This window comes from Spinacia oleracea, chromosome 6, assembly GCF_020520425.1.
Source record: "Spinacia oleracea cultivar Varoflay chromosome 6, BTI_SOV_V1, whole genome shotgun sequence".
Lineage (NCBI taxonomy): Eukaryota > Viridiplantae > Streptophyta > Magnoliopsida > Caryophyllales > Amaranthaceae > Spinacia > Spinacia oleracea.
In genome coordinates, this window is record NC_079492.1 from 25,525,985 (window position 1) to 25,539,145 (window position 13,161).

A 13,161-nucleotide genomic window follows, 5' to 3' on the forward strand; every position below is an offset into this window, starting at 1 on the left:
GGTTCAAAGCCATCCTTTTTATGGGAAGATCAACGATTCACCACACGAGCACCTAAAGAAATTCGAACATTATTGTGATACAATCAAACACAACGGTGTGACTTCGGACTATGTGCGGTTGACTCTATTCCCTTTCTCTCTCCTTGGGCGAGCTAGCGATTGGCTTGACAAGGAGGTCAAGCCAAATTCACTTCGCACTTGGAATGAAGTGACTAGCGTATTTTTGAGCAAGTTCTACTCTCATGGAAAGACGGCGGAATATCGCTACAAAATTCAATCATTTGAGCAAAAGCGGGATGAATCGCTTTTTGAAGCCCGGGACCGATTCAAAGAATACCAAAGGGAGTGCCCTCACCATGGGATCCCTAAGTGGTTTCTACTTCAAACCTTCTACTTGGGATTGAACCCAACCTCCAAGACGAGTCTAGATGCGGGGGCGTGTGGTCCCATCATGAACAAGACCGAGGATCAAACTGAAGAGATAATTGAGGATGTGGTCCAAAATTATCAAGCTTGGCATGATGGTGCAAGGGACTATGATGGCAAGGGTAGGAATGATGATGGTAAAGGGTCGGTATATGCTATGGAGCAAGCTAGGATCATTGAAAAGCTTAGCTCGAGATTGGAAAAGCTAGAGAGCACACCAAGTCAACCACCATCACCATCAATAATTCCACCGCCTTCGGCTACTCTTCTCACCAAGGGCAAGAGCAAGGTTAGTTCCTATGACACTATGCCTCATGGCACATCTTTTTGTGATAATTGTCAAGACTATTGTTATATCCCCAATGCTTGTCCTTTGGTGCATAATATGTCTTATGTGGATTATGGTCTTTCTTATGAAGGTGAATTTGAGTTGAAAATGCCCAAGCTATGAATGAGAGGCCTAGAAATGATAACCCCAATAATCAAAACTTTGCTAGGCAAGCACTTAGAGGGTCCCCTATGTATGGATCCTACCAAGGATATGGCCAAGGAGGTGGGTATGATAGTCAAGGCCGAGGTGGCTATAGGGCGGAAGGCTATCAAGGCCAAGCACCCTATGGTCAATCTCATGGTCTTGGCAATCAAGCCCAATACAATCAAGGTAGTTATAATCCTAACCACCAAGGTGGAGGGGGTTACAACTATTCGTATGGGAAATTTAGGGGTGCCTCTAGTGGGAGGTCCTTAGTTGTTTCTCAATATCCACCTCCCGGATTCAATGGGTTGAGGACCTATGGCAACCAATTCCAACAAAACCTTAGTGGTTATGGCAATGCACCTCCACCGCTCCCGCCTCTCAAGTCTAATCTTGAGGCTCTCATGGAGTCCGTTCGTGGGGGCGCAAGTCAAGAAGAATGTTGAGTTTGAGGATGGATTTAAGCAATCCAACACTCACTTGAAAATGATTGAAACCCAATTAGCTCAACTTGCTAATACCATTAAGGAACATCATGCGCATATGATGAGAGACATTTATGTCGCTCTTAGCTTAGGATTTTAGTTCATTTTATTAGCATTTTATTATTATTTTTCCTTAGTTTTATCGTTTTTAGTTCGTTTATTGCATTTTTGCATTTATGGTAACATTTTCTCGTCTTGCTTATATTTTAGTCGTTTTTGCTCTAAATGTGCCTTTTGTTCGCATTCTCATTGCGTAAGAATCATTTTGAGTATTAACGTGTTAATATTGTGTCATTATGCTTGTAGACGAGTTATATGTTTTACGATTTTTAAAAATGTTAAACGAATTAATATTTTGATTTTCGATTATTAATAAAATGTGTTGCGATTTTCTAACATGCTATAGGTAGTTTCTAATGTGCAGCGACGAGCTTCTAATGTGCAACTATACATGAGCAATACAACAGAAATAAGCAAGTAGAATACCAGCCACAGTAGCAGCCTCACAAGCAACAACAAGCCACAACAACAGCAGCTCCAATGCACACGAATTGCTGCTGTACACGAGTACAAACAGCAGTTGTACATGCCCTTACAGCAGCCTCATGTGCCTTCCAGTGAGCTCCCTTGCAGTCCCTTGATAGCATCAACGTCCCTGAGTATTGCACGCAAGAGTAGCAGCCAAACACGAGCAAGAACAGCAGCTAAACATTGAGCAAACAGCAACCATAGCTGCTGTACTTACGCGCACTTTGAGCTCTTGTTCGTGGCTTTACAGCAGCATCTTCTTGTCCTCACCTTAGCTCATTTGCAGTACCTTGTAGAAGCTACACAACCAACATCCTAGCAGCAAGAATAGCGCAGCAGTTCACTCACAGCAACTCACGCAAGAAGCCAATACAAGCAGCAACGCGAGCAGAACCGCAGCAGCTGCTGTGTGCGAGCACACAGCTATTCTGTGCGACCACACAGCTTCTGTGCGAGCACACAGCTCTGCCCGTGCGAGCACACAAAACTGCAAAATTGGATCAGTAGCTCAGTGGCATTTGGTGCGAACGCACGGCTTCTTTGGTGCGAACACACGGCTACGCGGAGAGCTTTAAATACGAAAATCGCAGCATTGTTTCATTAGGCTTTCATTACGTAATTTTCATTTCTCTTAGGCTTAGCTTAGAATTTTCTCTCTAGAATTAGTTTAGGGCTTAGATTAGAGATTAGGATTAAGGATTCTTAGCCTCAAATTCTTGATTCTAAATTCAATTCAATCATCATTTTCAGATTTCTTTTCTCTTTGCTTTGAGTTTTGTTCTTCAATTTTGTGCTTCAAGTTTGATGCAATTTCTTCATTCCAAGGTATAATTCTAATTCTTCTTTTGATTTTGTTCTTCAATTCTTTAATTGCTATGTTAATTTCGTTTATGCTTTGATTTTATGCTTGAATTCTAGAATTAGTTTGATATTTTGAATTTGCTTGATTTTTCCCCAATTTTTGTGGTTTGAATTTTCTGAATTTTATTGTTTCAATTAGCTTCATTGTTGCAATTAGATTCATGATTAGGATTGATATTAGTTTAATGTTGATGTTAATCATGCTAATTGAGTAATTTAGTCTAGAGGTTAGGGATGAAGCTTTGGGATTGAATTTGGAGAAGTTTTGGGGAAATTCATGATTGATGTTGTGATTAAATGTGATTAGTGATAGGATTTCCATGACTAGTTGAGTATTAGTCGCGAATGCTATTCGATTGGATTAGATTGGAATGTATGATTAGGTTTGGCAAGACATTGTGAGCCTAATTGTGCAAGTGAATGATAGTTCCTATTATATGCTAGTTAGTTTAATCTAGGATTAGGAGAAAGCTCTTCCGTGGATTAGACGCTTAGCGTTCCCTATCCGAGAGGTGGCGGGTTCGTCATTAGTTTTCATTCCCCTATTTGCTATGTCTTTGCATATTCATGATTGTTTGGACCTTGTGCTTCCTTTGATTCGATTTCCATAGCCGATTCCCGAATCCTCTAGAGTTTCTTTATTTGTTTGCATTTCTAGCTTTGATTAGTTTAATTCAAAAACTCAAATTCCTTCCGAACTAGCTTGTGAACGCATAGATTGATAATTCAAACATATCCATTCCTATGGGACGATCCCTATACTTGCCGCTATAGTCAATATAGCCGGTAGTTTAGGTGTTTTATAAATTTTGTTTGGTGAGGTGTATTTCTATTGCGACGCAAAGGAGACGGTGAACCTCACCGAAAATTGTTGTGCATATGCAGACTCGACTTAGGACGCCGATCTAGGACTAAAATGCTTGAATTTTGAAAAATCGACCCGAAATCTGCCCGAAGCGTTGATCCGGACTGCTTAAAATTGCGCGACTTGCGGCTTTGGAATCTTGAATAATGGAGGTCGTACTCTGCTATCTGAAACACTAAAGAGTGTGTACTCAGAGTCATAAGAGAGGACGGTGGCCTCGTCCTTAGATGCAGGCACCTGCGCCTGGCGCAGACTTGGCGCCTGTGAGCTGTCGTGCAAGCCGACTCTTGTATAAATAGGGATCTTGTTGGATCATTTCTTGTATCAATCCTTCCCTTCTCTCATTGCATACTGCTTCCTCTCGAAAAGAAAATTTGGCTGTGTCCTTTGAAAGTGCCTTGAACTCGTGGCTTGGTTCGCTAGGCAAGTTGGAGAAAAGGGAGCTTGATGGCATGCATCTTGGGGTGCTCGTCTCTTTCCGGTTTGTAAAACTGGATTTGCACTTCATTCTTGCTGCTCTGGAGGCTTGGGACCCGAATCATCATGTCTTCCGCTTTGGAAATAATGAGGTATGTCCCCTCCCTGAGGAATTTAGGGCTATATTGGGGTGGCCCATCATGCTGGAGCCATGCATGCCCAGTGTTGAAGAACACTTTTTCTCGAGTTTTGAAAGGTATTTGGGCTTGAAGCCCCCACTTTTGAGTGATGTTGTATATGGCAGAGGGGTGGATTTGTCCCTCTTTGTCACCTACTTTGCTGGGCTTGATGTTCCCAAAGTTTTCCGCTTGAGAGCCTTGAGTTTTTATATATTTGCTCGCTTCCTCTTTTCGAAGCAGGGGTTTGGCAATGGCGATGCCTCCCTAATTGAGATTGTAGAGCAGTTTGCTAATGGCCGGGACCCAATGCCGCTCGTGATTGGCATAACATTGATGGGCCTTGACATGCTGAAGTCGAACCTTTCTTCATTGCCGTCGGGAAGTCCTGTATTACTCCAAGTAAGGATCTGGAGCCTTCTTTGTATTGTTGAACTTGTACTTGTATTTGAATTTTGAATGTTGAATTTTGAAATGTGCTTCTTGTATAATCCCCAAGGTTTGCCTTATGGAGAGGCTCATGTTGGTGGCACCATCGGAGAACATGGCGAGCTACAATAGAAGAGGATTCACCGTGCGGCCCATGGTGTATGGCCGGCTTTCATTGGACGAGTGGAGATGCACACTCTCTCGGATTGAATCTTGTATAAGGTGGGTTGTTCGTTGGTGGGGAATTGCTGCTATGAGACATGCCCTTGGTTCTACTGCTTTGAGTGTGCCAAGCCTCACAATGCTGGTCTTCTACTCGCCTGCTCGAGTGATGAGACAATATGGCTTGAAACAGGAGATCCTGGACTGGAAGGAAGAGAACCCGTGACATGTTGCGCTGAATGCAAATCGACTTGAAGTTTGGAGGCGGTATTGGATCACCAAACCATTCTTGAGTATCCAGTTCCCGCCTGAGCCCGTTACTTTGTCTGCGGGGTACATTGTATGGATGAGAAGCCTAGGCCAGAGGGACATTTCTCTCTCAGGACCAGCTAAAGTCCGAGGTTCTAGAGCTAGACGTCCTACATCAACTGACTATGAGGAAGGTGACGGGAGTGTGGCCCATCCGGTGCTTGACCGTTCGGAATCCAAAGGAGGTTCGTCGTCCTCCCGTCTTGGAAGGCTTGCAAGTTCCTTCTCCCGCCGCTTGGCCAAGGGGAAGATTGATGATTGATTGCGGGTGGAGCCAGGGGATAGTACTTAAGGTTCCAAGACTCGAGAGCATAGTCGCCCGACCCTAGATCTTTGTAGGCTAAATGTGTTTGAAATTGTGTTTGAAATGTGTTTGGAAGATGTGTTTAGAAAGATGTGTTTGGAAAGTGTGTTTAGGAAGTGAAAAGGCTTTGAACTTTGCTTCACTTGATCCCGACTTTGTATTTGAATTAGCTTTGAAGGCCTTAGGGCCAAATAAGTTATTGTGTTAAATTCCGCTTGAACATGCTTTGCTTTGAATTGCCACATTTGGAATTAAGACGACAACATTTGAGTTTTGAAATTTGATTTGATTTTTAGGATGCCCTTAATTAGGGAAATTTTGAATTTTTTGTATTAAAGTGGCCGGGCCTCGAAATGAGGTTGCCTACGTGTCCCGTTAGGGAATCAGGCCGGACGTAGTTCTGACTACCTTAGAAGACCTGAATTTGGATTCTTGAACATGGAACTTAGACATAGAACTTCTTGAGTTGATCGAGGTTGGTAAGAGATCTGAATTCTGTTCCATCGATGTCTGTTAGTTCAACTGCTCCCCCAGAGAGGATCTTCTTGACGATGTATGGGCCTGCCCAGTTGGGTTTGAATTTTCCCCTTGGGTCCATGATGCTTTTGCGAAGGGCTTTCAGGACAAGCTGGCCTTCCTTGATGTTTCAGGTTCTGACCCTTTTGTTGAAATGTCTGGCCACTCGGCGCTGATAGACTTGTACATGGTAAGCGGCTTGAAGCCGTCGCTCGTCGAGCATGACTAGCTCGTCATACCTTGCTTGTACCCATGTAGCTTCTCGGATTTTGCTTTCTAGGACTATCCTTGGAGAAGGTATTTCCAGTTCGATAGGTTGTACTGCTTCCATTCCATAGACCAATGAGAACGGAGTTGCACCAGTTGAAGTGCGAATTGAAGTTCGATATCCCCACAAGGCGAAATGCAGCTTTTGGGGCCAGTCCTTGTAATTGGTAGTCATTTTCATGATGATGGTCTTGACATTTTTGTTGGCTGCTTCGACTGCCCCATTGGTTTGTGGGCGATAAGGTGAAGAGCGATGATCTTGGATCTTGTATTCGGTGAATAGATCTTCACTCTCCTGGAAAATGGGTTCCATGGTCGCTGATGAACTCGTGAGGAACGCCATATCTGCATATAATGTTTTCTTGTATGAACTGGGCCACTTTCTTGGAACCCAATACTTTGAATGAACTGGCCTCGACCCATTTGGTGAAATAGTCGATGGCAACCAGTATGAACTCATGACCCCCAGTGCCTGTTAGAGTGACTTTACCGATGACGTCGATACCCCTAGCTGAGAATGGCCACGGTGATGATTGAGAGTATAGTAGTGATGGAGGAATGTGCTTCAGATTCGCACACTTTTGCCATGTGGGACATTTCTTGACAAAGAAGTAGCAGTCCCGTTCGAGGGTAGTCCAATAGTATCGTGCCCTAACGATCTTGAGAGCTAGTATTTTCCCATTCATGTGGGTGCCACAGACTCCTGCATGTATGTTGTCCATGACTCTTTAAGCTTCGTGCTTGTCAACACATCGGAGGTTAGGACCGTTAAGGGACCTTTTGTATAGAATGCCGTCTTCTATGACGAAATTGGCTGATTGTAGTCGCAGAGCCCTTCGATTCTTGCTTGAAAAGTGCGGGGGATACTCCGAACTTTGTAGATACCTTTGGATGTCTGTAAACCAAGGTTCATCTTCGTCTTGCTCGACGTTGTCAATAGCATAGACATATGCTGCTTCTTGACGGGTTTCAATTGTAAGTGGCATTTCGGCCATGCCGCTTGGAATGTTGATCATTGAGGCCAGTTTTACCAGTGCATCGGCGAATTGATTCTCCTCTCTCGGGAGGTATGTATAGCGGAGCTCTTCTATTTGTTCGGACAACTACTCAAGGTAAGACTGGTATGGAGCCAGGCTCTCGCTTCTTACTTTCCATTTGCCGGAAATTTGATTGATTATTAGGGAGGAATCCCCGTACACTTGAAGTTTCTGGACACCTAGGGCTAAGGCGGCTTCCAGGCCCATGATACATGCTTCATATTCTGCCGCATTGTTTGTGACGTTGAATTGGAGTTTTGCTGACATAGGAATGTGCGTGCCGTCTGGGGCTACTAGAATTACTCCAACACCACATCCGTTCTGATTGGAGGCACCGCCAAAATGTATTGACCAACTGTCATCACTGGACATTAAGATTTGCTCGTCGGGTCAGTCGTAATCTTCCTCTTCTACATCGACAGGACAGTCGGCTAGGAAAGCTGAGACTGTTGAACCCTTGATACACTTCTGTGGAATGTATTTTAGGTCGAATTCTGCTAGCATGACCAACCATCTGGACAAACGTCCGTTGAGTGCTGGTTTCTCGAATAGATATTTGAGAGGATCGGCTTTGCTCACATGTATTGTATGGGAGAGCATGTAGTGCCGTAGTTTCTTTGTGGCCCAAACCAAGGCGATGCTGAGTTTCTCGAGCTGAGTGTATTTGGTTTCGTACTCGACCAGCTTTTTGCTTATGTAGTATACGGCATTCTCCTTGCCTTCAATTTCTTGAGCAAGCATAGGCCCCACTGCTGAATCTGTTGTTGTGAGGTAGAGCCTGAGGGGAATCCCTAGTGTTGCTGGTTTTAGTACTCGTGGGTTGGAAAGGTAGCTTTTGATTGTTTTGAATGCATGCTGACAATCGTCATCCCACACTTTGGGCTCGCTTTTCCGGAGCTTTCGAAATACTGGTTCACAGATCATTGTTAGTCTTGAAATGAACCTGCTGATATATTGTAGTCTGCCGAGAAAACCCCGAATTTCCTTTTCATTCGTTGGTGGTTGCATCTCGAGAATTGCCTTGATTTTTGAAGGGTCAGCCTCTATGCCTCGAGAGCTGATAACATATCCGAGCTACTTGCCTGACGTTACCCCGAATGCGCACTTTTGAGGATTGAGCCTCATATTGTATTGTCTGGCCTGCTGAAAAAGTTTCGAAGTACTGAGGTATGCTCGTGCCGTTCTTTGGATTTGACAATCATGTCGTCGACATATACCTCAATTTCCCTGTGAATCATATCGCTCAAGATAGCTGTTGATGTTCTTTGATAAGTTGCTCCTGCGTTCTTTAGTCCGAACGGCATAACTGTATAGCAATATGTGCCCCACTGAGTGATGAAGGTTGTTTTCTCCATGTCTTCCTCTGCAATGGGAATCTGATTGTAGCCTGCGTACCCGTCCATAAAAGAGAGTAAGGCATGATTTGCGGTGTTGTCGACCAAGATGTCGATGTGAGGCAATGGAAAACTATCTTTAGGGCTGGCCCTGTTAAGATCCCTGTAGTCCACACACATTCGTACATTTGCGATCCATTCTAGATATTTTGCTTCTCGAATAAACCCGGTCTCTAACTGCTTGGAGACCTCTTCTTGAATTTTGAGGGAAACATCCGGTTTCATGCGACGGAGCTTCTGCTTGATGGGCTTTGACCCTGGAATAAAGGGAATTGTATGCTGACCGATGCTTGGATCAACCCCTGGCATATCATGATAGGACCATGCGAAGAAGTCTACATACTATAAAAGTAGCTTGATAAGATCGTCCCGCTCTGATGGAGAAAGAGTTAAACCAATCTGAACTAGTTTTGAATCACTGCTGTTAGAAAGGTTGATTTTTTCTGTTTCCTCAATTATGGGCGTCCTGTTTTCATGATTTTCCATATCTTTTAGAAATTCAAAGTCAGTTTCTTGTCAAGCAAAGTTGTGTGGATTAGGATTTCATTTTGGATTAGGACTCGAAGAGTAAGTTGAAATTGAAGTGTGTTTGAAATCAGCAATCATTACATCGACTGTTTTGACTTGTAGCTCGGCCTTTAGAGGCACTTGATTGATGCAAGACTCTAGTTCTAGACACTTAGACTCATTGCTAGACTCGAATATTGAAAGACAGACTCTGGACCAAGACAAAGACTCTAATCGAAAAGATAGTTCTCAGGGTATTCCCAGACATCTGTGCTGTAATCGTCATAATCCTCGAAGATGTGACTACATGGACAAAATTTCAGGGCTTGATCCCAGACTTGGTTCCATGTGCTGTAAGGAAACGCGGCGAAGCTGCCTTTGCATGAAGTGTTGAGCCCTAAGAGAAACATTCTCACCATTTTGCCCTCTGGTAGCTCAGGCTGAATTGTACGAGCGGAGATTGCCCATCGGTGGTAGTATTCTTGAATGCACTCATCCTTTTCCTGGCGTTGTAGACACCTACTTTTGTCCCCATTCCCGAAAGGGAAAGGTTCGATGATGAAAGCATAAATCTCCACTTGACAACGCATCTCCTATAAAATAAACGAATCTCAATTCCCCTTTTCATTTCACCCGAAACCTGCTATTTATGGAAACCTGCTAAAAATAGTAACTGCCGTAAAAGGTAGCTTCTAAAAGTGGCAAATCATAAAAGATAGAAACCTGTCAGAATTAGGTGTTGCATTCCAACATAAATCCTAAATGAGATAGAAAACTGCGAGAATCCTATTCCTAATATGATTCAGAAATAAGAGTTACGTATTAATTAAAATCCTAACGAGCCTAGAGTTCGTAACGGGCCCAGACGCATTCCGTCATAAAATTGATACGCGCTAAAAGACTCGAATTAGTCTCAAACTCTACGGATTTCAGGAATCCGAATCTGACTAAAGAAAACAGCCCAGACCCTATTTTCAACGCCTGGCTCTGGGCGCTGAAAATACCAGGGTACGTGTTTTTTCCTAATTCTTTGTGGATTAGAACTCTGCAATTCTATCTTTCCACGAACTCTTCCCTATAAATAGACCCCTAAATTCGACGTGAAAGGAACACACAACAACACACAATTATATTCTGAGTATTGACTCCAACCCTTAGCCTAAGCCTCTCGCTGCGAAACTGTTCACGCGTTCTGTCGCAATCGATCCATAAATCGAACAGAACGTATCCTGTCCCATAATTGAGATTCGTTAAATAAAAAGGAGAAATAGCAAAGTCAAAGTGGTTAGTTTTCTGAGAACCGTGACGCGCCTCTCAAGGGTGCGTCGTAATGTGTCCCTTTTCGATGATTTAGCTGCTTTCCTCGCCCTTTTTATGAACTGTTAAACTAATTAAATCTGATTGTTCTATCACGCCTAACAAATATGATATTTTTGGGAAATCGGATTATCATGCTAGGTCCCTTAATGCTATTTAAATCAGATAATCACGATCGAATTAGTATTATATGTTGCATATTGCTAAAATCTGATTGTTCTATCACGCATGTCCCTTCAATTATTTATGCTGAGCTAGTAAGGATATCCTGCCTCTAGAGTTATCGACGAGCGAAGTACTCCTCTCGGTAGTTACAGTCCCCCGAACCCTCAATCTCTACCTTGCGGGTGTATGTTGAGAGATCCCACAACAGGGATCACAAGGGAACCTACGGCCGTCGTGGTCAAACATAATTGCACTCCCTTTATGTCACGATAACCGGGTTTTGTCAGTTTTTCTCATTGTCGTTAAAAACTGAATGGCGACTCCTATATTACTAGTCAATTGGGTGTATACTCACAGGAAATCCAATTACACTTGATTGAATAAAAAGAATCGTCACACCCACGAGGGACGAGGTCACGCATTAGCCTCGCGCTTTTTCGACCCCCTAACAGTGGCGACTCCACTGGGGATAGAGAAGGAAATACTCGTGCTTGTAGGTAATCAAAATAGCCGAAGGGTGAAACGATCCTACCCCGCGTTTATTTCCCCATCAAGTTGGGACGACCTGAAAATCAGCATATTAATGTGAACGGCAGAACCGCATAACGAATCTCGGCTCCCTCGGGAGTTGGGACTAAGGATACCTTTTTTCGCCAATAGGTGGGTGCATACGCCGCGCATGTTGCCCACTCGATACTTGTGCAGGTCGTACACCTATCCCGAACCCAATCGCTCGCTCATTAGGTCCCTCTCGCCTGCATGCCCCTTGGCTTGCACTTGCGGGTTGGCCTCTAGGGCGAAATTCGTCTGTTGAAGACACTACCTCGACCGGGGCATGTGTTGGATCTATGATAGAAGCGGTACCAAGCCAGGAGCAAATACTACCCATAGAAGCCTATCATAAACCACGTGACATATTTAATTTTCAAATCCATGTTTGTAATGTAGTTATGTGTAGCGAACTATGTTATGATTGTGCGTACGAATAATGCTAGACAAACTATCCTAGAAAAACCAACGACCTTAAAAATTGCCCAAACATTCATAAACCAATTTGCCAAAGAGTTATACCAAAATACGTGTTCCGCAAGCCCGAACGATCGCCACAAAAATAAGCGACGATCGGGATGGCCGTAACGAATCCCACAAACGCTGCACAACGCGTAAAGGACGTTATAAGGAAAGCACGCAAATTTAAAGTCGCAAAAACAAAAGTAGACGAAAACTGGAAACGAGAACCAGCCAGAGATGCATTTTCAACGCCCCTGGCTGGGCGCCGATATTTCTCACGCCCACTGCTGGGCGCTGAAGTTGCTGCCTGGCCTTTTGGTCAGGCACAACAGCCTCGGTGCCCGCGCATAAAAAAATATACGTAGCAAAAAAAAAACTTTTTGAAAAAAATTGCTGCGAGGGCGTATTAAAGGTACTCGATTCTAAAAAGCGACTTGTAAAAAATAAAATAACTCTTTGTGTCATTATTAGGCCTCCTACGACGACAATGCTCGGCACCAAAACCGAACATGCTAATTGAAATAACCTTGAATGTTACATGGGCAAAGTATTAAAAAAATAATGTTCAAATGAAGTTTTCAGGAAAAATAATGTTCGAATAAAAAAAATCCGAGTCTAGACTAGGCTATGCCAAAGTACAATCTAAATCCTAAGTCTTAGTTGTCTTATCCATAGAATCGGTCCTAATGCTTGGTGTCGTCCTGCAAGTTAAAAGGTTAAACCATATTGAGTCTCCCCTCCTAACATTTAAATCAATGAGCACCCATATGTAATTGTCATCCCTTGCTAAGAATCCACGGCCTCAATATTCTCTCTGACCAATAAAAGAATATATTATAGTATTTGCAAAATGGAAACAGTCACATTCTGAAAATCATTCCTCCATAGTCGCACAACCCCCAAAGTGAACCTAAGGTATTAATACCATTGGCAAAAAATTAATGGCCTCAAGGCTTATGATCACATTGGGTCACGACTATCATAGTCCTCTCGAGTCACTCGCTCCTTGAAATACTACTAAGTACGGACTAAAAGATTTTCCATGAATGCAACATGACCAACCATGAAAATACCCAAATCGGCATACCACAAGGCTACCATCGGGGTAAAGCAATATAATACACACTAAGAGAGAAGCCGCACTAATGATTCTAGTCTTGCAAAAATAAAAATTCGATCTCCCCAATTAACTACCTCGCCAACATTAAGCAAAATGGCGCATGACAAATGGACACCCAAGGGTTAAAATCTAAAAGTGTCAACCAACGAAAGTTATGGTCCAATTAGCCTAAGTCTGAGAGTTGCTTGGTCAAGTACTATAGGCTTACGCCACGTCATTATTTTGAGTCTAGGCCACCTCCTTGTATTCCTACACGGGTTATAATCAGAAAATTAATGAAAGTTTGAGTCTAAATCACAACTTCCAATTAAATCCCGGAAACTATAAAAAAATATTTTCGATGTAATTCTTTCGTTAAATTTCAATAAGGTAAAAACAACATTTTGAATC

The 13,161-nt window shown here is 43.1% G+C and overlaps 1 non-coding gene across 1 annotated transcript; it reads right to left on the bottom strand.

The window, feature by feature from the left end:
- Nucleotides 1-257: 257 nt before the first annotated feature.
- Nucleotides 258-363, bottom strand: LOC130464655 (small nucleolar RNA R71). Its single transcript, XR_008925021.1, has one exon. It is a non-coding gene; the product is annotated as a small nucleolar RNA R71 (small nucleolar RNA).
- Between the last annotated feature and the right edge of the window lie 12,798 nt (nt 364-13,161).